The sequence below is a fragment of the Manacus candei genome, unplaced genomic scaffold (assembly GCF_025592945.1).
Source record: "Manacus candei isolate 608988 ecotype Guabito, Panama unplaced genomic scaffold, ASM2559294v1 h1tg000005l, whole genome shotgun sequence".
NCBI classification, from domain to species: Eukaryota; Metazoa; Chordata; class Aves; order Passeriformes; family Pipridae; genus Manacus; species Manacus candei.
This window is the reverse complement of record NW_026138053.1, coordinates 8,310,236-8,335,423: the sequence shown is the minus strand read 5'-3', so window position 1 is coordinate 8,335,423 and position 25,188 is coordinate 8,310,236. Positions and strand designations below refer to the sequence as shown.

The following is a 25,188-nucleotide window of genomic DNA, read 5'->3' as shown; positions in this document are numbered from 1 at the left end:
AGATCAGGCAGGATCTCAGCCAACGTTACATGGCCACATATTTTCCTAACCCTCCGACCAGCTGCCATGCTAAAAACACAAGTTGGAAATGCCCAGCTATATAATTCCTTAAATTTAAGATGGTGTCTTCTAGCGTTTTTTTGCCCCACTTAGTCTCTGAAAAAGTATTTCTGGCCAGTTATTTATATTTATCAGTCACCCTATTTTCTCTGTAGTTATTTTTGATAGCAGAATACATTTGAAGCAGATTTTCTTTTATGGAAAGAACCAAAATTTTCAAAATATGAAGTTTCTTCTAAAATGACCTTTGCCTAAACAATGGATATCCTGGGGGCTTATGAAAAAAGACCAAAAAAAAAAAGAGACATACATTATGGAAATCAGTGAAGCAAGTGAGTGATTGTCCTATGAGCTCTTGGACAACACTGCACGGAGCTACCATATGCTTCCTAGTGCTCCCCTAACTGCCAGCTGTCTCCACTTTGCTCCTTCCAAATGGCAGAGAGGGCAGCCGGATTGCCAAAATTGATGTTTAGACCTGCAGAGAAGAGGCTTAGGGTCGGTTTGATAAGAACATAAGCTACATATAAGTAGAACAAGGACAAAAGAAGGTCATATTGTTCTGCTGCTGTCATGAAAGGGTAACTCAGGAAAAAATAACAATATAGAGGCATTTCTGCTAAACTAGGGTGAGATGAATAATAATCCCAGATTCTGAGCAGTATTTTACATCCATTTTTCCTTTGGTTTGCAGAAGAGGCAAATGTTAAACAAAGTGCCAGGCAACAGAAAATTGGATCCACTACGCTTTGAATTCATGTAGTGATCTGAATGCAGATAAGCCTAAAACAAATGAGTTGTCGACAAATGTGCGGACTAGGGAATCTGCTACCATCACTATATCATAATCTCCTTTCTCAGGATGACCCATCTCAGGATGAATGTTTCTTCCATATCTTCTTATCCCCTCTCTCAACATTTCTGGCTATGTCAATGGAGAACCACAATGATAATGATAATAAGTCTTATTACTTTGGGCTCTGTGCCACACTAGGCCTCATCTCTAAAGGTTGGTACTTAGAATCACAGAATCATAGAATCACAGAATGGTTTGGGTTGAAAGGGACATTAAAGGTCGTCTTGTTCCAACTCCCTGCCATGGGCAGGGATGCCATTCACTAGATAAGGTCGCTCAGAGACTCAACCTGGCCTCGAACACTTCCAGGGATGGGGAATCCACAACCTCTCTGGGCAACAAGAGAGGTGCACCCCAGTGGGTGGCCCCACACAACACAGAAATGGCATGTCCTCACCGCCTGCTGGGCTCAGAACCTGGGCTAACACAGGCCTACTGACACAGGAGGAGTGAGTATGTTTGTGCTCCTAAACTTGAGGAGGACATTTGATGGAAGGCCTCAGAATAAGAGGAGAAAAGCCACCATTCTGCTGAATAACAGTGGTTGCTCCCTGATCCTGCCACATTGCTAAGGATAGTACAGAAGCCCCCAAGAAACATAGTGTAAGATACCAGCCTCAATAAACATTGTTCTAATGATTATTTTTCCAATGCATTGTTATGGTGCTGTATCTGGTGATTTTTTACTGTACCAGATGGAATCCTAAAGCTTCCTTCTTGTGAAACATTAAATTGGACAGGTTATGACTGCCTGATTTGAATTACTCTCTAAGGTATGCATCTCATGGGAGATTTTACAAATGAAAGCTTTTAATAATGAAACACATAATAGGCAGGTGTGAGGCAGTATGTAGGAATACATCCTTATCTCAGTCATAAACTGAGAGCTTGGAAGAAATGCTAGTAAACTGTTAAAAGCCTTTAATTAAGTGTGGCCCAAATAAATTATGTGCTTCTTGGATGGGAACTGAGATCGTAAAACCTCAAAAACTCTTACAGATTTTGCCTCAGGACAACTGGAGACACTGAACATGCCACAGGATCTAGGAAAGGCAAAAGACAGTGTAATTTTTTCAGTCTTCATCGCCCCAGCACCATCCTGAGGGTTTCATGACCTGCAGAACAAATAATGCCAGGAATCACATGCTACAGCCAGGCTATCTACCAACCAGGCAAAACCAGATATGAAAGTGCAAAAAAATGCTTAATAATTTATTTTAACTACTCTTCATAGAGAAACAAGACCTTCAGAACAACAGTCTTGAAGGGATGAGTTTTAGGGGGCACATGCTATCTTTCTGCATTGTGTCCTTTAATATTTCGTAAATATGTCTTAAGGACAGCTAAGCTTCTCCAGGTTGGATAAAAATCAGTATTTAGAAAAGAAACACCCACTGAATGAACCTATACATCCTCTAATGAAGCATTTATCACATAGGCTGACAGTATTAGATGTCAGAGAATCCTCAGAGGGTTGCTCCTTCCTAGCATCCAAATACCTCAGTTTTGTATCACCAAAGAGTTACCCTAAGACAAAAATCCATAGAGAAGCCCAGGCTTCAGTAGCTCTAATTCCCATAGATATAGATTGTTTCAGCTCTCTGATCTTGAGACTATTCAAGGCAGTTCTCACTTGCTGCCACAAACTTCAAGGGGTAGTCATAGATCATGGTGACATCAGGTGAATGTCTTCAGCCCTGGAAGACAACCAGGAATGAAGGATATTCAGCTGGAATACTGAACTGGCTCTTCACCAAACATGAAGTTTCTCCACCCTGCAGTTTCTTTGCATTGCCAGGTTGAACTGACTCTGTGCTTGGTGCATTTGCTCTTGTAAATTCCAGAATGCCCTGCACTTCCAAGAGCTCCTTGGTACAGAACAGTACAAATAGCAAATCAAGCTCAAGTAACTAAGACGGTACCCCCTGTTTATGTACTGAACACAAACACACACTCTCACATTGTTTAAAACACCCCTCTTTTCCTATCCATATGTTGTTGCATTTCCCTAATGACGCTTCCACCGTGCCAGTGTCTCCTGAACAGGAGATGCACAACAGCTGGTGAAACAGGACAAAGTCAGGGGAGAGCAGCTATTAGAGGAGTTAACTGGTGAAGCCCGGACACCACTAGGAGACATTTTCCATGTCACTGTGCATTCAGCATGGAATCTGTGTCATCACATGGTGTGGCAGTCTTGGCAAATCTGTTCCAAAGCTGAGTCTGCTGGCACTTTGCAACTACCATCATCCCTGCTGTCATTGCTGTTTGGCTGCCTCACTGCAAATGGTGTTCTCCTGTCACCTCTGCTGCCACAGACACACAGAGCTCAGTTCAGTTCCAGCCTACCTACATAGTCTGTCACCAGGCTGAATGGGAATGCTCTGGATTCCCTTTTAGATGGTATTTGTCCATAATAGACAGCCTGTAAAAACACAGGGATATAATTTTTTTTCTGCTTTTATCTAGGAGTAGCGGAAGAATTCCTGATTTTCTATGGACATAAATGTATTCTAGCCAGCTCAGTTCAGATGTTATTTTTTCAGTGAAGATCATTCAACAGATAAAAGATTCCCTGAACACGAGGCATTAAACCTGAATTCTTTAAAGGGACAGCAGACCTTCCTGGGAACTGCAGTTTCTCTTGTGTATAAATCCACACAGGAGTGGGTAGTAAGCTATGCTGGTGTTCAGGTAATTTTCTATCTGTGAGAGGCAGTTCCTTCTACATAAAACTGTATTCACCATGGATGTGCAGTTATAAAAATGGAAAGGCATGAGGACACAGCAGCTGCTGGCTCATTGTCAAATGCTGGGAGCATGTTATGCTCTCTGCTTTACTGGACAAACCTATTTTCCCTACTGTACTAGTGTTTTTCTACTTTTCACCCCTTTTATTCATTCAATTAAACTTCTCATTATTTTACAGATTTTGAGGGATCCTTCAAAGCAGTTACTCTGCTTCTGTACTTTGTACAGAAAGTAGGATATTACTTATCATTCAATTCTACTGCTCTCTTTACTGTGGAGAGAACACACTTGTTGTTTGCTGACCCCTCTGGATTGCAGGGGCAAATGTTAAGGGGATTTGCTCTATATCCACCCTATGGGAGTCCTGCTTAGTGTGATTAATTCCCTGTGCTAAAACATAATTAAACACACCTCGAGAATTTTTTTTGCCCCTGAATCTGCATGCAGCTAAATCTTGGGGCAAGTCTCAAGGAAGATGAATTCCCATCTTAGAAAGAAACCGGCTTGAATGTTCTGGGAGCTGACAGCAATGGGTCCCTTCATACCTCTAGCACATTGACACGGGTCTACAAGGTTTTTGGAAAAACAAGATTTAAAAGTTGGGTTCATTATCCACATGCCACATTCTCATGATAGGATCTGAGGAGCAACAACTGCACACCTGGGTATCTCCAGAGAATTAGAACTGCTGGCTTGCCATATTTTGTCCTCTTTCTGCCAACTACTGAATAAAGGGAAACAATAATATCTTTACAACCTCTATTTCTTTCAGAAATTCCCTGTCTCTGAAAGGTTTCATTAGATCTTTCATTAACCTGCTTTTATGTATCCAGGGTATGACTTTATTTACAAAACAATAAAAAAGTTCAATCTTTTGACGTAGAAAATGAAATTACAGTCTTTAAATGTTATTATTATTTGAGATATTATAGTTTGAGGGTCCAGTTTTCTCTCCTCTGTCCTGTACAACTGAAAAAACCATTCAGTTTATTTTTTTCTGGCTTTGATATATTTTTACACCACTTATATATGTATTTTACTCCCCTCCTGCTCCTAGCTACCCTATTGCAATAGGAACCTGGGGGATTTAGGAACAATGCTATTTTTCAGATACATGGCCCACAGCAGAGGGACAAAAGGGATTAAGTCCTTTTGTTCTACTTGTTCCAAATACACTAGATACACAAAATACATGCATAAGCCTTGATGGTCATTCATACAAAATTTGTGCTGGTTTTGGCCAAAAAACTCCCTTCAAGCATTTTTTTCTCATGAAACCAGAAGACTTCCCTGATAACACAACCAAGTAATTTTCATCTACTGTGTTTGGACTAACCTAATCAGCTTGATGTCACTATATATTTTAAACTCTACAGGAGGACAACTAGAACAGCACAGTACGACTTGGAGCAATTTTTACTCTAAACTTTACCAGACATTGTCTGCTTTAGTTTATCTTTATGGCTGGTTCCTTAGCTTCTGGCAAGGCAAGTATTTAAAAAATGAACATATGTTGCATAAAATGACAATGCATGTAAATTAATTATTTTACTCTGACATACATTTCTAGCAGAGCAGAGCAGAGCAATCTCTATGGTAGTGATTCTGATCATGTTCTGTGAAGTCTGTGTGGCCATGTCTGTTAAAATGCAGCTGCATTTTACAAGTCATTCATTGCCTGTAAATGCAGGTGATCATCCTACATGAAGTGAAGATGAACTTTCAAATAATTGATCTAATGAGGACAGGGAATATTGTAGTAATTAGTGCTTTGGGAGTAGCTGTTAGGGTGGATAAGCTCCTTCTGTGGATCACTGAATGTCTGATTTCTGGTTTCAAGTTACTTACATGCAGTGCAGGTGCTATTTATTCATCTGCCTTGTAGATGAGTTGTAGATAATTTTTTTTAAAGTAGTGTCAAGTAAATACAAAGCATTGTGGTTAATAGCTTGAAGAGTGCTAATAATAATCATGGGTTTTGCTTATTGCTCCCCAAATATCCTTCCTGACTGGATTTCTCTTCTTAAAAACTGATACTGCATGAGAGAAAAGAGAATCAGAACTGCCTGAAATGTCAAATCTTAGGAGCACAGCTTGGAGCGCAGACAGATGGACCTAGCAAAAAGCAACTGCATATAAAAGTGCTATAATCCGTTGAAGCAGCATGTTAGTCGAGAACAATCAGATTCAAAATTGTTCCTCTGAAATTTTCTCGCTGGCAACCAAACATTGTGACTTTTGTCATCATGCTATGAGGATGAATCAGATGGGTGACAAGAGCCAGGGACTGGAGAGAAAGCAGCAGATGTGAAGACAGAAAAGTAAAGCCAGCACAAAATGCCGCTATCACTTACGAGGGGAGGTAGTGATTATGGCATTAATCAACATTCCATAATCAATGGCAAAAACTCTGAGGAGTGCCAATATCTATTCATCTTTGCTTATGCATATGCCAATCCTTCTTTATGATGTTGTCCCTGGGAGTAGTCTCTAGGTTATAAAGATTGTTGCCATGAAAAGACATAATTGTAGTTCATGACCTGGAGGCCAAGGTAGTGTATAATGATGCTATTGTGCTCGGGGATGTACAGAGAGCTCCAGAATGAGGGTGGAATGTAACCAAATACAGCATTCCAGCAGAAAGTCAACAATGCATTTTAAACAGAAAATCGTAGCTATGCTATTAGAAATAGGCTTTTGCCAGGATGTAATTACACAGAAAACCAAATTATATCAAAAAAGTGATAGCATTCCTGACATCAACAGCCAAAAAAGTACTTTACCCCAGGAGCTCCCCAGACCTTTGAACAATGGGAAGTTGTGTCGGAGGGCTGTTAGCCTGGGACAGAATCCTACCTTTGAGTGCAATGCTTAACTCCTTCCTTGCCTCTTGAGCAATGCTTTCTGTCTTGCTCACCCCATAATTACATCCAATATGTGCCATATTTGAGACTGAGAACTATTTCCCTGTATGGTAATAAAATGTCCTAGTTATAAGCCTTAAAATTATCTAAGAGAGTGTCTGGCTTAGCAACCTTTGAGCCTGCTGTTTCCAGAAGGCTTCGGCTCAGCATACGAGATAAGGAGGCCTCAGGGATGCTTTGCCGGTTTTGGCAAGGACTGTACTAAAAACCTAAAGCAATTCTGACTTCTCTTCACTGATTGCAATCTCATATTCTATTTTCAGCATAATTTTAGAAGAACACCAGAGTGCCTTTTTTATGCTCAGACATACAGATAATAAGTTGCATCACACCAGGTTGGAGGCTGACATGCTTTTTGCAAAGCCTGGAGTGTTAAAAGTTTATGAGAAGTTTGATTTAAAACTGTAGTCTACACTGTGCTCCCCGGGGAAAGAGACAAGGCTCCTTTAAAGCTTGGAAATGATGCTCCATTTGCATTGCATGGGATCTGCATATACTGGATTAAGTTGCTTTATGTGATGTTATGTGACTGAATGTAACCAAGTATAACCATATGGTCCATAAAGTAACTTGTGAAATAGACTTGCCTTACCCTGGGAATAGATGTTGCTCATTTACGATCCCCAAAATATTCTGTGTCTGAATTGCTTGCAAGTAGTACGAGGGAGCTGGGCTGTGTTTTGAGACTGGTGCAGCAGCCAGACAGAATCCTGACACCAGCTCAGCTATAAAATGTACTTGTAGGTCAAAGCTACAGAACAGTCTGTATCATGCTGATTGCTGTCTTTAGCATTTCCCAGTGCAGATCTGTTCAATATATAAAAGTGCTAAATTACTGATCCTGGTTATGTTAAACTGAAGGCTGTAAAGACCATCTCATTATTCTGGTTAATTCTCCAAGGAAAAGAATAATCTTGGAATCCAGTTCTCCTACACATCTACCCAAAGGATAAAACAATCTGTTTGAAGGGATCCCAATTCACCCCTGTGTAGCTTTAGTCCCTGCCTGCTATCTTTGACAGCTAATTCCTTCCCATTCTTTTGGTGTGTAGTTTAATCACGTAAAACTACACCGACACTTCTCAGATATTTCAAAAACCCACTATTTTCTGGTTTGTCTCTTCTAATAATGAGTTGTAAATCCTAGCAGCTTTCCTGACAGACCTTGAAAGACTACTTGCATTTACAAGTCAGTCACCTATAATATCACTTGGATGTTATGGAGTCACTGCACGTTACTAAGATGGACCCTAATTATGAAGTTAAGATTCAGATCACAGTTACTTCAATATCCTGGATTAATCGGGATTCAGAGCCTGGAACTAGACTATGACAAAAAATATGGAATTTGAACCAGAGTCTTCACTGGGACAAAGAGTGTTTGGATCTAGAACTTTTGTGTGTGAACCTTATGCTAATATCTACATTTTATTCACTTCAAAGAACGGCTCAGCGTAGCTGAATATTAAAAACATGGTCCTGTGAGAACAGAAGTGGAGCACACTGTGCAGCTGATACTCAGCTGACTTTTCTTTGTTCTTGTCTGTCAGTAACACCCATGAAATTCATATTTTAAAATAAATAAAAGGACAGAGAATAAAGACTAAATAACATGATCAGTGGATTAATCTAATAATCTTACGGTAATACTGGCAGTAACCATTGTTGTTTTAAAGCACAATGAACAGTGTTTTTTTTTATTAAAGCTGCATGGAAGAAATGCACACTCTGCTTCTTAAATATCTTAACGAAAATAGTTTTACTATCAGATACATCCCTTCCCAGTTGCCTGTGTATTGAGTAATACTAGAAACCAATTGCAAGGTAAGTAAATCAAAAGGAGACACTTCTGATGAATGTCCAGAGGCAGTTCCTTATATTACATGTAGTGCCCCTATAATTAAAAAGTATAGTCTAAATTCAAATATTGCATCAACTACCTGTTGACTTTATTAGATCAGTAGTTCTTTATTACCTCTTAGATTTTTGGGAGGCATCCATAAATATCTAAACCCTTGCTAAGAATATAAATCCAGAGGTGATGAACTCTATTTCATTACAGAGATTTATACCTTTAACAAGAAAAGAGAATATTTGATATTAATAATAGAGGTCTTTGCAAATTTCCAGGGAGTTACTTGACTATATCATCTTGTGCAGTTACTCTATTCATACCCAATTTCATGTGCTTTTTAAAGACTGATCATTCATCTTTTCTATTTTGTTAAATAAGAGAGATTTCAGAAGTCATGTAACGTCTCTCTCTGTGGGTATGTGCTCACATGTGAACAGTCATGTACACGGAGGGAAGTTTCTCCCAATTTTGTACTCAGTGCCACACCAATCCACATCCAACTCTGTTTTCTTGTTTGTTTTTTTTTTCCCCAGTCAGTGTTTCCCCAGATGTCAGTGTTAGAAGTATCAAGCCCTACTCATGAATGTTGTGTGAAAAGAGACACAGCTACTGGCTTCCCCACTGTTCAAGGAACTAATTTTTGAGACTTATTTTACCTCCAGAAGTAGCTGAATGCCTGAAGTCTTTAGACTTGAACTATAGTGATGGGAACTAAATATAATTGTTTTACCAGATATTGGATTCTTTCCACATCTGGTACTAACACGCAGTGATGAAATGGGCAGGAAAAGAGGAATTAGAGGTAAAGAAAGGTAGGAATGGACCTTCATTCCTAAAAGTATGCAACGAAGCATATGAGTACTATGTCCTTTTCACAGTATTTTCCACTACCCCTTAGTTTCTTTCTAAAATGTAATTTGAGCAGGTGGCCAGAGAAGAAAAGAAGCAAACTCATGAGCAGTTAAAAACCACTTTGATCTCATTATTTCATATCTGGAAGTCCAATACTAAGCCACTAAATGTGGAAAAAAATGGAAATGAAGTTTTTTTGACCTTTGTCCTTTGGACACCAGCTAGATCTTTTTTCCCCACTGTGACTGATAAGCATAGCACAAAGGGAATGAAGACACGCCAAGCATGTCCGAGTTCTTCATTTGCAAACCTTCTGTTTCCTTCTGAGAAAGGGAGTAATCTCTGCATAATACATTATTAAACTGCAACTAACAAAAATGGTGCCTCCTTCCTGTCACACTTTACAGCAGGCCAAGGATGTGCAAATCATGAGACTATAGATTTATTTTTCCTTATTCCATTAAATATGTATTTGTGAGGGAAGTAGGCACAGCCAGGATTATTCCCTTAGAACAATTTCATAAATTGCACGTGTTCTGCACAGACTTTTAGGCACAGACTAAACATCTATCACTCCTTACTTAGATTTTTTTCCTCAGGTCTTTCATTTTATTTTCCTCTCTCCCCTGGGTTGTAAAAAGTTGAGCCATTTCCTCCATAAAAAAATCATCTTTCTAAAATAAGAAAATAGAAGCTTCTGACAACTGTATATCATTATGGTATTCAAGCTACATAAAATAATCCCAACATCTGTTTCTCTGTCAATTTTCCAAACTCTAACCTACTAATAATATGCTAGACGGATGGTAAAACCAACTATCACGCTATCTTCTGATTAAATAAATGCAAAGGGATGTGTGGCAGCTTTTGTGACAACACAAAATGTATGGAAAAAAATAGATGCAAAAAGAATCACAACAAAAAAAAAAGGAACATATGCCATCAACAAGCAAACATCAAAAGTAAACTCCGGAAAAATAATGTTAAGACCAGTAGTTTATCAGAACAGATTTGACACGTTCTGTTTTTACAGTTACATCACTTACAAGATGGTTTCTTGCTGTTTTTGAAATCATGGCTGACCAGCAATATAATTCTCTTTTTCTGAGTGTGCCTAATGCTTGGAAAGACGTTCTCTTGATTGGCCTTGACATTTCACTCTGGCTTCTTCCATCCTAGGACTGCTTGTTGTCAATGGGCAATCATTTTAGTGTTAGGAATCTTGCAATGAAGGCTGTTGTCATCTAGTGATGCAAGAACATTAGGAATGTTCTATTGCATATGACTGTGACCTTGGTTAATGTTAGGAAGCAATAGCTGGATTTGATTAAATAATTTTCCCTAACTATGTTGGAGCCTTAAATGAGACAGGAAGGAAAAAGAGGCTGTCATAACTTCCATTTCTATGCCAGACTTGAAAAGGTCTTTCTTCTGCTCTGTGCATGGAATGAGCCTAATGACTATAGGTACCTGAGAATGGCAAATTGAATCAAACTGGACATCCTGCTACTTTAATAGCCTGCCTCCAGAATCATAAAAGAACAGAACAAATAGACACACAGACAGTGACAACCTTCTCCCAAGTTCTGACAAGCTGCATTGTATGAATTTCCAAAGCCAGAGTTGGTGTTCACATCTTTGCATGGAACAGCCCTTTCTGGACGTTGTTTCTCTCAGTTTAAACAGTCAGGTTTTGAGTTGCCTTCTCCTTGTGGTTTCTACAGTTGTCTGGATGCTGCATCTTGGAAGAATTCATGTTATTATCCCTCTATCTTTTTTGTGCTATTTAATTTGAAAAAAGGAAGTGCAGCTGCCTCATTCCTCTTCATCGACTCTTCATCTCTAACTTTCAACTAATTCTAAATGCACATTCCCCTATAACCCTAATGCCTCCCTTTGTTTGTAACTGGCTTTATGAATGAAGGCACAGTGATTAAATTACAGTGATGACATGCCTGCATTGACTTCTCTGCTATGCATTGTGGAATATGACAGGGTTTGTTGTGTAAAGCCTCTCAGGCTATTAGTTGTCTGAAATAATCTTGCAAGAAAAGTTCACTTTTTAATGATAGAATTCTAAGCAGTGAAATGGAGCGGAGAACAGAAAAAAAATGGAATGAAGTACAAAACTTCTATGATAGAACACCTTCTAATTACAATAAGCCACTCCAGGGCTCAAATTATCAAATGATAATTTACACCTAGGTGATTTGACAGCACTCGGCCTTTGGCCTTCTGCCTAACAACACAATAGGCGTAAATCATTACCAAGTGATTCACACCCTGTCATGTCTTATTGCCTAATTAATTTGTCTAAAAGGCTTTCCATGAGAACTTATAGCAAATGCCTTTGTTGTACATCTTTTAGTATGGGGTCAGTACCTGCCCTCTCTGTCATTCTCAGTTCTCATTTCAGCCTGCTGTGGTTTAACAGGAAATTTTTGCTTTTACCACACAGTCATTTAAATTGCTGTTTGCATTTTATGCTCTGTTCTTTTAGGTAAGTTCATCAGTTGATCAATGGCTGCTGAGCTGAGTTAGGACTGCAGAGAGCCTAGAACTGATCTTATGGGTCACTGGAAAACTGCACTCAAGCAGTTAAAATGTTATTTTTATTAACTTGTAAGTGTATGTTTACTCAAGCAGGAATATCAGCCCCATATATATAGTGTTAGAACAAGTAAAGCTATAGTGTTGAGGCAGACATTAAATATTTTGAATATAAATAATGTGCAGTGTACTCTTGCAATGATCCAGTCCCAAGATCTGGCAGTGTTCTGGAAAATAATAAATCTAATGATACAAAAAAAAGGAGTTAAATTTATGGAGAATATAACTACTGATAGCCATTAGATAGGATGATCCAGCTGCAGCCTTGAGTCCTTACACTACAGTGGGAGGGATAGCAAGCCACCAATGTGCCTCCAGCATTTCTTAAAGGACAAATAATGATGAGCTGACTTCATGCCTACTCAAATATTTGATCTTTCTTGCTTTGACTGGCACCTAGAACTGAGAAAATATTTAGTGAGAGCTTGGCTTGTTTTGCTTTCACTTTACTGATTGTAGTTTTTCCATGATGAGATCATGATTTGTCCCAGATCTCTTCTCCTGGCTGAAGAGTAACTGGGCTGGAAAGTGTCCTCAAACTACTTCAAGCCATGGAGCAGTCATAATTGGCCACGTGGAGGTTTTTAATATCTGTGCAGGTGAATGTATAATCAAATGCCAGTTCAATTAGCATTGTATTTTTGGATATATCTGCAATTCTTATTAGAAATTAGATTTTGGGATACCATCAATCTACCTCACAGCTCTTCCTTGATTGTTAATGTTAATAATATAACTAACAAAGCAGTGATAGGAATGCAAAAAATAGGCACAAGACTACATTTAGCTTCCAAGAATCTTATTTCTCATTACTGAATTTTATCTTTGAAAATGAAACTTCACTACCTGCAACTAAACACCTGCAAACTACATAAATTTACTTCACTTCTTTGACAACCTGAGAAGGAACATCTGGGAAAAGCAAACCAGAATGTGAGCAGTTGGAAATTTGATTGCAAGAGAATATAAATTGTTCCCTTACATAGAGCTTCCAAATTAAGACTATTTTCTGATAATACCCTTATGAAAGGTATTTTTTAATACTTAAAAATACAACTATTTCTTAATTCAAATCTCAGATGAACATCATCTAGCAAAAACTTACATTTTTTCTTGCCTATGTTCATTTGCCCTGTCAATAACAGAGTTTTCATCTTTCCGCCTACCTTAGTCTGAGCTTCCTGATAAGACCATGAGTTTATATGTGTTTGGTCAAACCAAGGCAGTGATGTTGGATTTTGGCTCTCCCTATTTACAAGTGTGTTGACTCTAAGTATGCAAGTGTGATTGGGACATATCTTCAGTTATCTTTCAGCAGATCAAGGCTCACTGTTATTGGCAGCCATTTGCTCCAGAGCCTCATGGGACACGGAGAGCAAGTAAAATCCCCTCTTGATCCTGAGAATTTCTTGTTTACCACTTTGTCAGATATTTAACTTGTTTGGGACCTTGTATTTCAGGTAACCAATTCAGTCAATGGTTTTAACAACTGTCATCTCATAGTTTTCGTCATTTGTATTTGGTTCCTACAGTGCAGGAGAACATGACATGGAGGTGGAAGATGCCTACATTTTCTAAGAAGCCAGGTGAGCAGGTCATGTATTTTACCACTCAAATAACCTTAATAACCTTCCTGAACACTAACCAACCCAAATGACCTGCTGTGCTCAAGAGAGGCATTCCAGTTTACCAAGATTAGCTGTTTAGCCCAAAGGAGGGCCAGGCCATGCAAACACAGAATATTGGATACAACAGACAAGCCCAACAGTGATTATTTCAAAGGTGGTTGCATGGAGATCTAGCAGTTCCTTTCATTCTTTTTATTTTTTAAAAGGCAATTAATTAAGTATCATTTCATCCCCTACAACTGTTGGAAAAGTACCCATGAATCCGGCTATCAAGTTAAAAAGAAACTTTATGGGGACCACCCAGAATCTGTCCCTGGTTATCCGGGGCAACAGAGCCTCAGTGAAAGATTTTCTTTCTTTCTTGTTTTTGTCTTAAACTTTAAAAGGCAGAGCGAGCCCTTTAAGCACTTAGGCAGCTGCCCAGACACTGGCTTGCTCTGTCAGCTTGGCCCACACTCTCTAGCTTCCCTTATCTTAATGCTGAACTCTTTACCAGTAGCGTTGAGTTCTCAAACCATAGGTCCACAGAAAATAGCAGGTAGATGCATATATCTCCTGTTCAGGAGATAATTATCCTTGACCTTAAAAAGTATATTGGAAGGTAACACTAATTGCAGGAACTTACTTATTTTCCTTCTGAAACCCTGGTTCTTGCTAATTTCTGCTCACTTCTCAGAATGTTCTAATACAAAGCAATAAATGCTTTTACTAGCTTTGCCTGGTAAAAGAAGCATCTCTGCTATTTAACAACACTATCTTGAAAACAACCTCAGAGTGGCAGTTTTCTTTATTCTGTTTCTGAATTCAGATGACCCTTATTTTGCAAGTGTACTGATTCAACCAAAAAAAAAAAGGGAATTAAAACAAAGCAGTCTATATTGAAAAGTGGAAGATGACAATCTATTTAAATTTGAGAACAAGGCTGTTTCTACTCATTAGGCCAAATTTTATTGTCATTATACCTGGCAAGCTAGTCAAAGGCAGTATGACTGTAGAACTGCAATTGAATTTCACAGGAGTGACATGGCACAGTCAGATTAGCTTGTAAATCCTCTGTAAAGGCCATATGCACGGCAGTGAAAAAATATTTTTAAGAATGTCAAATCAGAGTGCAATGTTTGAGCAATAAGAGGGCCTCCCTAATTTTTTCAGTTTGAACAAAAATTCTGGATTAGAAGGGCTCTTTAAGATTCATCAAACCTTTGGAGCTCGTTTCCTGCATTAGAACTCAGGACACCTGACAGTTTACAAGGAAGCCTTGCAGAAGAGACAATTCATGCAGCATAACCCACATGTGACATGAGAGCTCAGCCTGACCTCTGAATCACATCCTGATCTCTGTCCCCAGGACTGCCTGAGACCTGCTCACTTTTGAATAGGAGATTTATCCAAAGGTTTATGATAAGTGTTTCTCCTGCTCTTCCGTTCTATTCTTTCTCACTGCAGTTAATATCATTGTAGAAATAGAAGCTGTAAAGAGTTCAACGAAAGCAAATGCTTTACAAGCACCTCTAAATTGTGATTATACCAAATTTGCATGCCTGCCATCTGCACATAAAACCCTGCCTTTGCTCCAGCAAAGCTTCCTTGCTGAACTCAGTCTCTAGATCCTCACAGCTCTGCCCCACTGCACAGTTCTCTATGGAAACATGGACAGTAGGGATAGAGGCAGCTGTGCATGTCCATCTGAAGGCAGAATGTACCCTTAAGCTTTAATAATAATACTATTGGCAATATGTAACATTTAAATAAGCCTTTTCATCTTCAAAGCCCTCTGTAGGCACAGGGATTCACCCAGCATCTCTCTGGTGTGGATATTATTAGCATCCTTTTACAGAAGCAGTCAGGGAACAAAGAAAAACAACGAAATTTGCCCGGGGCCAGTGGTGGGATCACTAGCAGGCAGTTTATTGTGAATTGCCATTACCTGGGACCTTCCTTTAGGGATCATTTGAAAAAATAACATAGGAACACGTGTTCAAAGAACCACAGAGTGCTGACACTGTTTGTATGATGCTGCTCTTTCCAAAGAATTTACAGGGACATATCCCAGCCATTAGCCTAACAAGAGAAAGAGAGGGAAACTTGGTGAAAGTCATGCAGAATTCTCCTGTTGGTAGTTCAGTGTTGCTCAGTGTATTGTGATGTAGATTTTATTGATTTGTTGCAGAGAAGTGCAGCACACTGCAGGGAAAGTGAAATATCACCTGGGGTTCGCTCCACTGCAAATTGATTTAAACCACACTGAATTAAACTGCAGCAACCTAGAGGCTTCGGATCAAGCCACCCTTTATAAATACATGACCAATCTTTTTATTTTTAAGGGATCCTGTTTTCACAGGAGCAGATTCCTTTGCTGAAATACAAGAGTATCATAATCTATATTACAGTAGCTGAAATACTAATGCACTGTGTCCTGGATTGTACCTCCCTCAGAAATATGACATGTTTTTGATCTAAGCTTTGGGGAATAATGTGGACAAAAAGCCTTTTCAAAAGCAGAGAATAAAAATGGTCTTATTTGAAATTTGAGTATAACAGCTGAAAAAAGCACCACCCTCATCTTTATTAGCCTGCTATTCAATCCACATGAAGCGAAGACATTGTAACGCTGCTTTTATCACCCCACTGGAAGTGGAGTGGTAATAAATGGAAAGAAACACATTACACGCTATCCAAGAGACCTGATCCTGAACTGCACTGAGCTTCTTATTCCAAGCCAGGAGTCCTTTTAGCTCTCCTTGACCTCAGTGAGAAATCTGGGCTCTCCAGAGCTAATGCACAGTATTCTTTATTCTTACAGCTCTGGGATAGGTGTATTGAAAAATAGATTTAAGAGGAACACAAAATGTATTTGCTCTTTTTTTTTTTTTTGTTCTTACATCTCAACATAGTATATCTGGCAACATAAAGGTATGGCAGCTGAACACTATGTGAAATATAAAAATCATGGCTATTTTGTCTAGAATCTGTAAATTGTATAAGGTTAAGGATATTCTGCAGGAAAGAAGCACATTAACCTTCCAGAAGTGGATTTGTGCCTGTATTTTCCTATTTTAAAAAGTGTCTTTAACACAGTCTTCAAAGTTGTTTATGTGGATAAACACAGAGAAGGCATGTAGCCCTCCCTCAGTATAATACTGACTGGAAAAATACTGATTTTATTTTTCTTAAGAAACAATAGCAAACGCTAGAAATCTTATCGCCCAGTGTGCTGTTGATTTTTCTCTTTTCCTTTATTTAGAGGAGACAGCTATAGGCATACCACTCACTCTACAGAAACAGCAACCATCTGGGTGCTGGGGTGGGTGCACCGAGCCCTAGGGTGCCTTTAGCCAGTTCACTTGGAATCTCGAGTCTGTCCTCTCCTATCACCCAGCAGCAATGGAACATTTGTTCCCTGAAGGGCCGGCACGCTGCCAGCAGCAGGTGTTAGGCTGTCCTCTGGGATGAAGGCAGCAGGCAGGAGCACTGATGTGTGCCTATGACAAGATGTTGCAAATCTGCTCTCATAGCGACGGTGACAGCATCTGGGACAGTGTTGTGAGTCACCATTCTGTAACCATTAAAAACCAGTTGCCGTTCCTTTCATAATAATAAATTAAAATATCATTCCAAAGTGTGCTGGTCTCAGGAAGGAAATTAAAGAAGGCATGTACAGATAAACACATGTGTGTGCACTGGCACACACATGGCATTACGGGGTGTATTATCCAACCGTGTTCAAGTGACTGTGCCTTAAATTAACAGGTACAGCTGATTGAAAGGATAGGGTTGTGGCTGCTATTCAAACTGCATTTTTAGATTTTCTTTAAGGAAATACAGTAAACGAAAAATGTTTAAGAGTCAGTAAAAAAAGTTACGAACACTATCCTTTTAAATTAATGATTTTATAATTAATAGATAATTCTTACACAGTTGCACATATTAAGTCCAGATTCCTAAATCACTTCAGTTTTAGATTTTATTTACATAGGCTGAACTTATGCCTCTTCTGACTAAATTGAAAGCTTAGCAGGGTATGTGGCATTTTACAAGAAGAGGATTTATATAAATATCTGCATGGAAACAATAATAGATTAGCTGCCTCTTTCCAAAATGCCTGTTTTGAAAATGCTTGCATAGATCTGTAGGCAGGTGCACAGATATTGTTTCCATGACCTCTTCCCACAGAGATCATATTCTTCTACTTCGGTTTATACGGGATTTGAATATGGATAAAGCACATTTCTAAAATTCGCCAACAAGCCATACAGCAAATATCCAAATAATGCTCTCCCTTGATTTTGCTGGAGTCTTGTTTCAGCCTGGTATGCTTATCTTTCAAGCCATCTAAATCCAAGACCTTCCATCTTATTGACCTTTACTGAATGTAACGCATGGGATTGATGAACTCAAAGACAGGGCCTCTCTTTGACCGGTGGTGGGTTGTCAACAAGGCCACTGCTTTAATTTGGGCTGAATCCACCCCAGTCCAGATCAATGGCAGAGCTGTTAATGATGTCAACAGAGCCAGGATTTCACCCTTGGCTTCCACACTTACAATGGTCAGCTTCATTGTGATGCAGCTTTATAAGCAGGGCTTATCAAGATGAGGGGCTTCAGAAAGAGAGAACTCATATGAGGGTCAATGCCTCAAGTCACATTAAATGCAACACAGCTTAGCCCAAGTACTTCTTAGTATTTTAGTGCTTCCCCTCCACTCATGCTCAGTCTTCACTCAGTTTAACAATCTGGGTGGTTGTTCACTGATTTTAGTCCACCAAGTAATTTTCCCACTTGCTTCCCTTTTAGTCTTTCCCATAAGCTCCATTTTTGCCGGTTTGACTAATAATGTTTCATTCATTGCTGAAGACCAGATACCTTGGCTATCTATCACCAGATTTTAGTGAAAAATGAGTTATTTCTTCAAGGATAGAAGAAAAATCAATTTTAAATGATCCATCATGTGGAAATGCATTTTACTTTTTACCTTCCCTGTTTCATCTCCATGTTTTTAAATCAAAATTTGTTCTATTTTTTTTCCTCACAAATGAAGTGTGCAAAAGAGAACCAGGTGGGCTTTTTATGGCAGTTTTGAAGAAAACAAAATATTTTTTTGGGAGCACAGATTTGGTCAATAATTGGGTAAAAATATGCAGAAAATATTGTAAATGGCAAACCATATTTTTCTGGTCTTTTTCAAAATAAAAATGTCTAATTTCAGGAATTTTGACACTTTTTGGTTAAGAATTTTCTGTCAGAGCAAGTATTTGTCATTTAAAATTTGACCTGAACCTATAATAAGACAAGACTCTCAAGGAATTGTAAGTGATATAAAAAGGAGGGGGGGGAGAATTAATTTACATTTGAATGTTAAATTCAGGGACGATGCAGAGCACATTTTTTTAATTTTTATTTTGTGATGGAATTTTTTGCAACTTAAGGCAAATACAGGAAACCAGAGAGCTGACTACAGTGACACGATCAAACAACACCCCTCACCACACACTAAACTCTTCTGTTACCTGTAATACTACTACAGACTGTCAGACATTGCTCTACAGTTATTACAGTGTTTTCAGTATAAACACCAAGTAAGACAGAAAATAAACTTACTTTTGAAAGGGAAGAGAGTCAGAAAATAGACAAAATTAAGTGCAGCTTTGAAACTCTCCTGATATTTTTAGGATTAGCTGCTGGGTCTGTGTTTAGCGACATAACAACCCCAAATCCAAAAGGTGCCAATTACATCACCCCCTTGACCTCTGCTAAAGCCTGGTGACGAGCACTCTCAGCTCACAGTTCTTTTGCTATTTTTAGGTAAATGTTGAAGTTTTCCCCCATTCTCCCACATATTCACTCACCTGCTGTGTGTTTAAAATCAGATTTTCGAAGTCAGGCATGTGAATTTGTGCAGGTACATCTGCACACATCAACATTTGAAAATCCAGCCCACAGTTCAAATGAAAAAAACCCCCAGAATTCTATTCCCATGTGAGTTCTACAAATGCCTCTGAGAAAGCCAAATCATTTATTGAAATGTTTGACAAAGAAACCACATACTTTGTTGTTTCGATGCATTAGATAAGGGTCTACTTTTTTTGGAAGAAAAAGCCTTCGCTGTAAATCAGCAGCATGAAGAATTAAACATGAAAACAAAAGCATATTATTTAAAGAACAGCCTGTTCCCTAAACTGTTACTGTGCTTGGTGCCAAACCACATTTTGTGATATATCATGTACAACCTCCTCTTGCATGTTTTACTGTTATGCTTTATATGACTTGGAGTGAGAAAACCCTGATAGTTCTGCTGTAGACTTACCACAGCCATCAAAGACAGGTCCACTCACAGAGCTGCATCACAACATGACAACTTCCTCCTGGGATGATGACTCTAAAAGAGGTGGAAAAGTGTTTGTTTACTTGGCAATATGTATGAAAATCTGAATTGACTCGAAATGTAAATTAAGAGTGGATCTGCTACCCTTCATGAAACACTTGGTGGACGCAGGATGACAGTGACCTTGCTGCAAAGTGCAACACACACAAAGTAGGGCCACTTCATTCTCACACAGGCCTAGAAATAGAGAGTAACCTAAACTTGAATGTGAATTTACAGTATATAAACCATTATTATCATAGTATGCAGGCATATACCTTTAGAGGTAAATGTTAAATAGTTTATTTCACACAGGGCTATGTTATATTTAATTTACAATGGAGTAACAACAAGCACACAGGCAACTACTGCAGAGCATCTCATGTCCACCAACTTCCTGCTTAAATATATATTGGGATGTATTGGTTATGTGCCTTTATCCCCCATCACTACTCCAACCCATTATCAAAATTCATCCTGATTAATTTTCCAAGACATACCTGAGATGACAAGCCTAACTTTCCATACTGTGGTAGAGAGAAGGGTTCAGCAGCCTTTTATAGATCTTGTTTCTAGTCTCTCACTGATAAAATCCTAAACCAGAGACACTCACAGGATAGAAAAAAACCAGGTCTGACGAGTTAGCAAGGGAAAATAAGGACTGGAGCTGGCTATGGAAAGAGCGTAAGGAGTGAAACCTGCAGTAGGAAGCCAAAGGGGACAGCACGTGTAGAAGGTGCTGGTAACTGCTCCATTAGCTCAGGTAGAGTGGTCTAAGACATGGTACAAAAGGTCCTAGACTCAGGAGTGACCCAGAGGGATGTCAGTGTGATGCAAGATCTGTTTTCCATTTTATTTATGATCCTTTTAGAAAGATGACAGGCAGGAACTATACTAAAATTATACATCTTTCAATGCCAAGGACTTATGGGAAAAGAGATTACAGAATCAATGTTATTCCTTCAGTTGAAATTGAACTCACTCTGTTCATATGCATTATATCTTTAATAATATAATTGCATGATGCTTTTTTCTACAACTCTCTTGCCTTATTCCTTGCATAGTTCTGACCTACACTGAGATGAACCAGTGTTGAGTAGTGAAGTAGAATCTTCTGGATCTTCACATATTGAGAAACTGAAGGTAACAAATGAGGTAGATATTCTTTGGAGTTACAAGAGAGTTAAATCCACTTAAGGCTGAGATCTAGACTCTCTAAGTACCATTACTAGAGTCAGCATGTGGTGATGGACAAATCACATAGTCAATGATATATGGTCACTTATATGTATCTCATTTTCAGGGGGCCCAAATTGATAGTCAAGGGTTAGAAGTACTGAAGTGCTGAACTAGTTGAAGGTGAGGACATAAAGGGCCATGCCAGGAACATGTAAAGTTTAACTTAGTATTTCCATAAAACACTTATACTAAACTCAAATATCAGTAAAAAAGAAGTATCAACTATGAGTATATTGAAAGACATAATTTTTTTAGATACACTGAAAATAGAAAGAAGCCTGAATCTAAAATTCTCTTTTATACATATTATTACTGTGAATTTAGTGGATTCAAAGGAGTAAAATGACTCAGTTTAATAACTCACTAATGTCATTTAGGTCATCCAAGTGCTCCAGATTTTTATCTTTCTGCATTTTATTAAAATAATGGTCATAAGAACACATTTTTCTGCAGTTAGCCCAAATTAGTGTATTAATATGAAAATCTAATGTTAAATATTCTAAAATAATTATGATTTAACATTAGCATGCTTTATTTTTTCTTTCTGTACCTCATTTCCCTTCACCTTCCGGTGGTATAACAAAAATAAATTAAATTTTGTTTGTCATATATATAAACGTGACTGTAAAAAGCGCTGTAAAAAACTGAAGAGGAAATTAATAACTCAGGGCAGTAAACAAGGCCTGGGACCACACAGTGAACTGTGAGGAGAAACAGAAGTTTTTTTGTCCCATCTATCTTATATGTGAATAAAAAACCACACAGGCAAGTAAATGTAGCATAATGCATAGACAGAAGTAGTGCAGTCTTAATTTCAGCTTTCTAATGTTTCAACCTTTGAAGTCCCCAGTCCTTTTAACATTCCTTAAATGTTATTTCACTGTAATTACTGTGTTTGCAATGAGAGTTTTTTTTTCTCCCCCAAATGGAGTTTTTTAGTATCAGTCCAGGAGGCTCTGGGAAAGGATTGCAGCTTACCTGTTTCAAATCCTTTGCACACATGGCAGATAATTTTGACCAAACTGGAAGATTTTTCCTTGAAATTTTTCATTCCAGAAGAAAGAAGTCTTCACCTGTAGGAAAAAGCAGAGAAGAGCTGCTGTGGCAGTTTATTCCTGAGTTTATTCCGGGATGTGCTGCCCAGTCCCTTACCTTGGGCAGGGCCATGGTGGAGCACATCCAGCTCAAGAGGGAGGCAAGTGCGTGTCACACTAGAGCAGATGAGCAAAACCTTATGGTTTATGAGACAGTTTCAGTGAACTGTGTTTATATTATGGTTGGGCAAAGGTGCAAGCTTTGTGCTTTTTTTTTTCCCTAAAAAGGGAAAACCACGGAAAGAAACAGAGATGAAAAGGAAACAAGTAAACAAATGTGGTTTTACAGAAACTGAGGGACAATTTATCCTCAGCACAGCAAGCGAAAACTTGGAAAACATTTGGAAAAGTCAGAAAACAAGTTAAAGTTGGTTGGCAGACTCTGACAGAGCTGACAGCTAAAACTACCCCTGGCATATTGACAACAGTGTGGCATCAATCTGTGTGTAACAACCTATCCTTGAAAAACTCCATCCTGGATTTAAGCTAGCACTTCCTAACCTTTTTTCTACCCAGCCTCCAAGCTGCGGTGTGGAAAAAGTTTTCAGACATGACTTTTAACTCATTTACGAGCAGGGGCCGGTGCTCCCCCTCAGACCGCCATCATGGCGACTGCCTCAGCCCTGCTCCCTCAGGGACTCGTCTCCCTCCCTCACGCTGCACTGGTCAGCATAGACACCCTCCTCAGCTGCCTGCTCACCTCTTGTCTGGGGTCCTGTACCTAGTTCACATTCCCACTTTCTTTATTCAGGACATTATTCTGTTCCCTAAAGCACGGCCATGGCAGAAAGATGAGGAGCCTCGTGGCTGCCCTTGTTGCGACCCATTCCACTGCAGGCTGTGTGCTGCCTGAGGGGGCCCTGAGCACCCTTCTTCACAAGGTTATTAATTATTGCTGCAAGGTTGTTATACATCTGCAGTACTTGTCTACACAAGTGTAGGGCTGTGTCTGCTGGCACCTGACTGTGCTGGAGGAGGAAGCAGCCACAGGGTTTTTCCTGATACGGCTGCTGGTGGGAGGGATGGGATTGTCACCTTCTGTCCTTAAAAGCCACAAATCTGATTCTTAGGACTGACCCAGTACTTTTCTGGCAGCATAAAACCTGGAGGAAAGGAAGCTGAAGGAAGACCACCTTGCTCTCTACATCTCCCTGAGAGGAGGGTGGAGCCAGGTTTGGGCGTCGGGCTCTTCTCCCAGTGAAAGAGGAACCGGACAAGAGGAAGCAGCCTAAAGTTGCACCAGGTAAGGTTGAGATTGGATATTAGGGAAAATTTCTTTATCAAAAGGGTTGTCAAGTTCTTGTACAGGCTGCCCAGGATGGTGGTGAAGTCCCTATCCCTGGAGGGATTTAAAAGATGTGTGTGGATGTGGCACTTGGGGGCACTGGTTAGTGGTGGGCTTGGCAGTGCTGAGGGGACATTTGGACTCAGTGGTCTGACAGTGCTTTTCTAAGCTCAGCGATTCTGTGATTTTATGATTGTGATGTAGGAAGTAAAAAGTAGTTACAGTAAAGTCTGAGCTGAGGCCCAGCAGCAGCTGAGTCGTATGGAGGTTTGAGGTGCAGACCCCCTCACTGTGTTACACTGCTGTCTATTGTTGCATGAAGCTATATAAATGAATGCCATGATACCACTTTCTGGGCAATTTCCAGCTGCATCCACTGTTTGCTGGTGATGCTTAAGGCATCCAGATCTCACCTAAGGTGTGGTGGTAGAAATAGGTATGATCATCCTCTATCACCTGCAGCTTCAGTCCCAAGAAAAGCAGGTTTAAAAGGTTGTTTTCATGCAACAAGCTCACGTACTGCCATATAGGATGTCATGGAAGCTCTTTCCATGTTATTACTACACCTTAAAAATAGCCTTCTGTTTTGAGACCCCTTGGTGTTCTCAGATTATCTGTATTTATACAGTTCTTGTGGTCCTAAGATCCCTATGTGTGTAGCTGGATGATACACAGATAGCCTGAGTTGTCAGTCACTCTCTCCATCGCTCGAGAGCCTCACCTCGCTTCTATAGACAGCTTTATATAATATCCCCAAGTGATTCAGCTCGAACACCTTGAATACATCAAAGATATCCGTATGTAAGATGTCAGCTTCTATGAGGATGCAGCCAAAGGTTGCCCTGCACAGCTCATACGCAGGTTATGATGACTATACTATTTTGATTATAAAAGAAAGCTGTGCTTTCTCACTCGTGGTATGCCCAGCTATCATTTGCTGCCTCATGCCACATTGAGGTTGATACTTAGCAACTGAGGGGGGGGGGAAGTGAATTGCTAACATCTGTTTTATCATTTTTTGGTGAATGAAAAACCAAATAGAGACCTTACTTTTACCTCGATCATTCAAAACAATGAAGTTTACACAGACTTGATGCCATCATGTGTTGCATTTCTAGCAAACCAGCTTAACAAATTATTTTAAAGATAATGCTAAAAGAAAAAAAACCTCATATATACTGTCACATAGACAACCTGTAATCCAGCCCAGCAGATTGCAGACTTTAGACACTTGGGTTTTGTGTCTTTGGTCACTGTATTCCACTTGAGGAAATCTATCAGAAAACTGAAGATTGCTTTTCTTTCATATTTCTCATGTGCTACAGCCATGTGAATAGTGGGTCTGTTTGGTTCCCAACTGCAAAAACAAATAAAAATTCCATCTTTAACACTTAGGAAACTGTCTATTTTTAGTTTGGTTTCCTATGGAAACAAGGCATCTGTGATCAGACTGTCTCTGTGCATGTATCTGTCCTTGTGTACCCCCTAATAATTTTTGAATCTAGTGGCCTTTTCCAACCCAGTGTGATGAAACGACAGAAGTTTCAGGGTAACTGGGTTCTAACAAATTTCCAAAAATAAGGAGCTAGACAGATGAAAAAAAATGTTGATGTTGCACAGCTGAGGGAAAGGTGCAGCATGAACTTACACATTATGAGACTCCAGAGAATCTA

The 25,188-nt window shown here is 39.3% G+C and overlaps 1 long non-coding RNA gene across 3 annotated transcripts in view; it reads right to left on the bottom strand.

Annotated features, from left to right (window-relative positions):
* The window catches only part of LOC127475245 (uncharacterized), a 139,230-nt gene extending 115,899 nt beyond the window's left edge, over positions 1–23,331 (bottom strand). For 2 of the 3 annotated variants that reach the window (XR_007906149.1, XR_007906147.1), the window contains exons 1-3: positions 22,732–22,854; positions 22,115–22,209; positions 19,841–19,912 (exon numbers count right to left, since the gene is read on the bottom strand). This is a non-coding gene — a long non-coding RNA (uncharacterized LOC127475245). Of the gene's footprint in view, positions 1–19,840; positions 19,913–22,114; positions 22,210–22,731; positions 22,855–22,930 lie in introns of those variants that run through there. The other variant, XR_007906150.1, reaches the window with a different exon arrangement.
* Between the last annotated feature and the right edge of the window lie 1,857 nt (positions 23,332–25,188).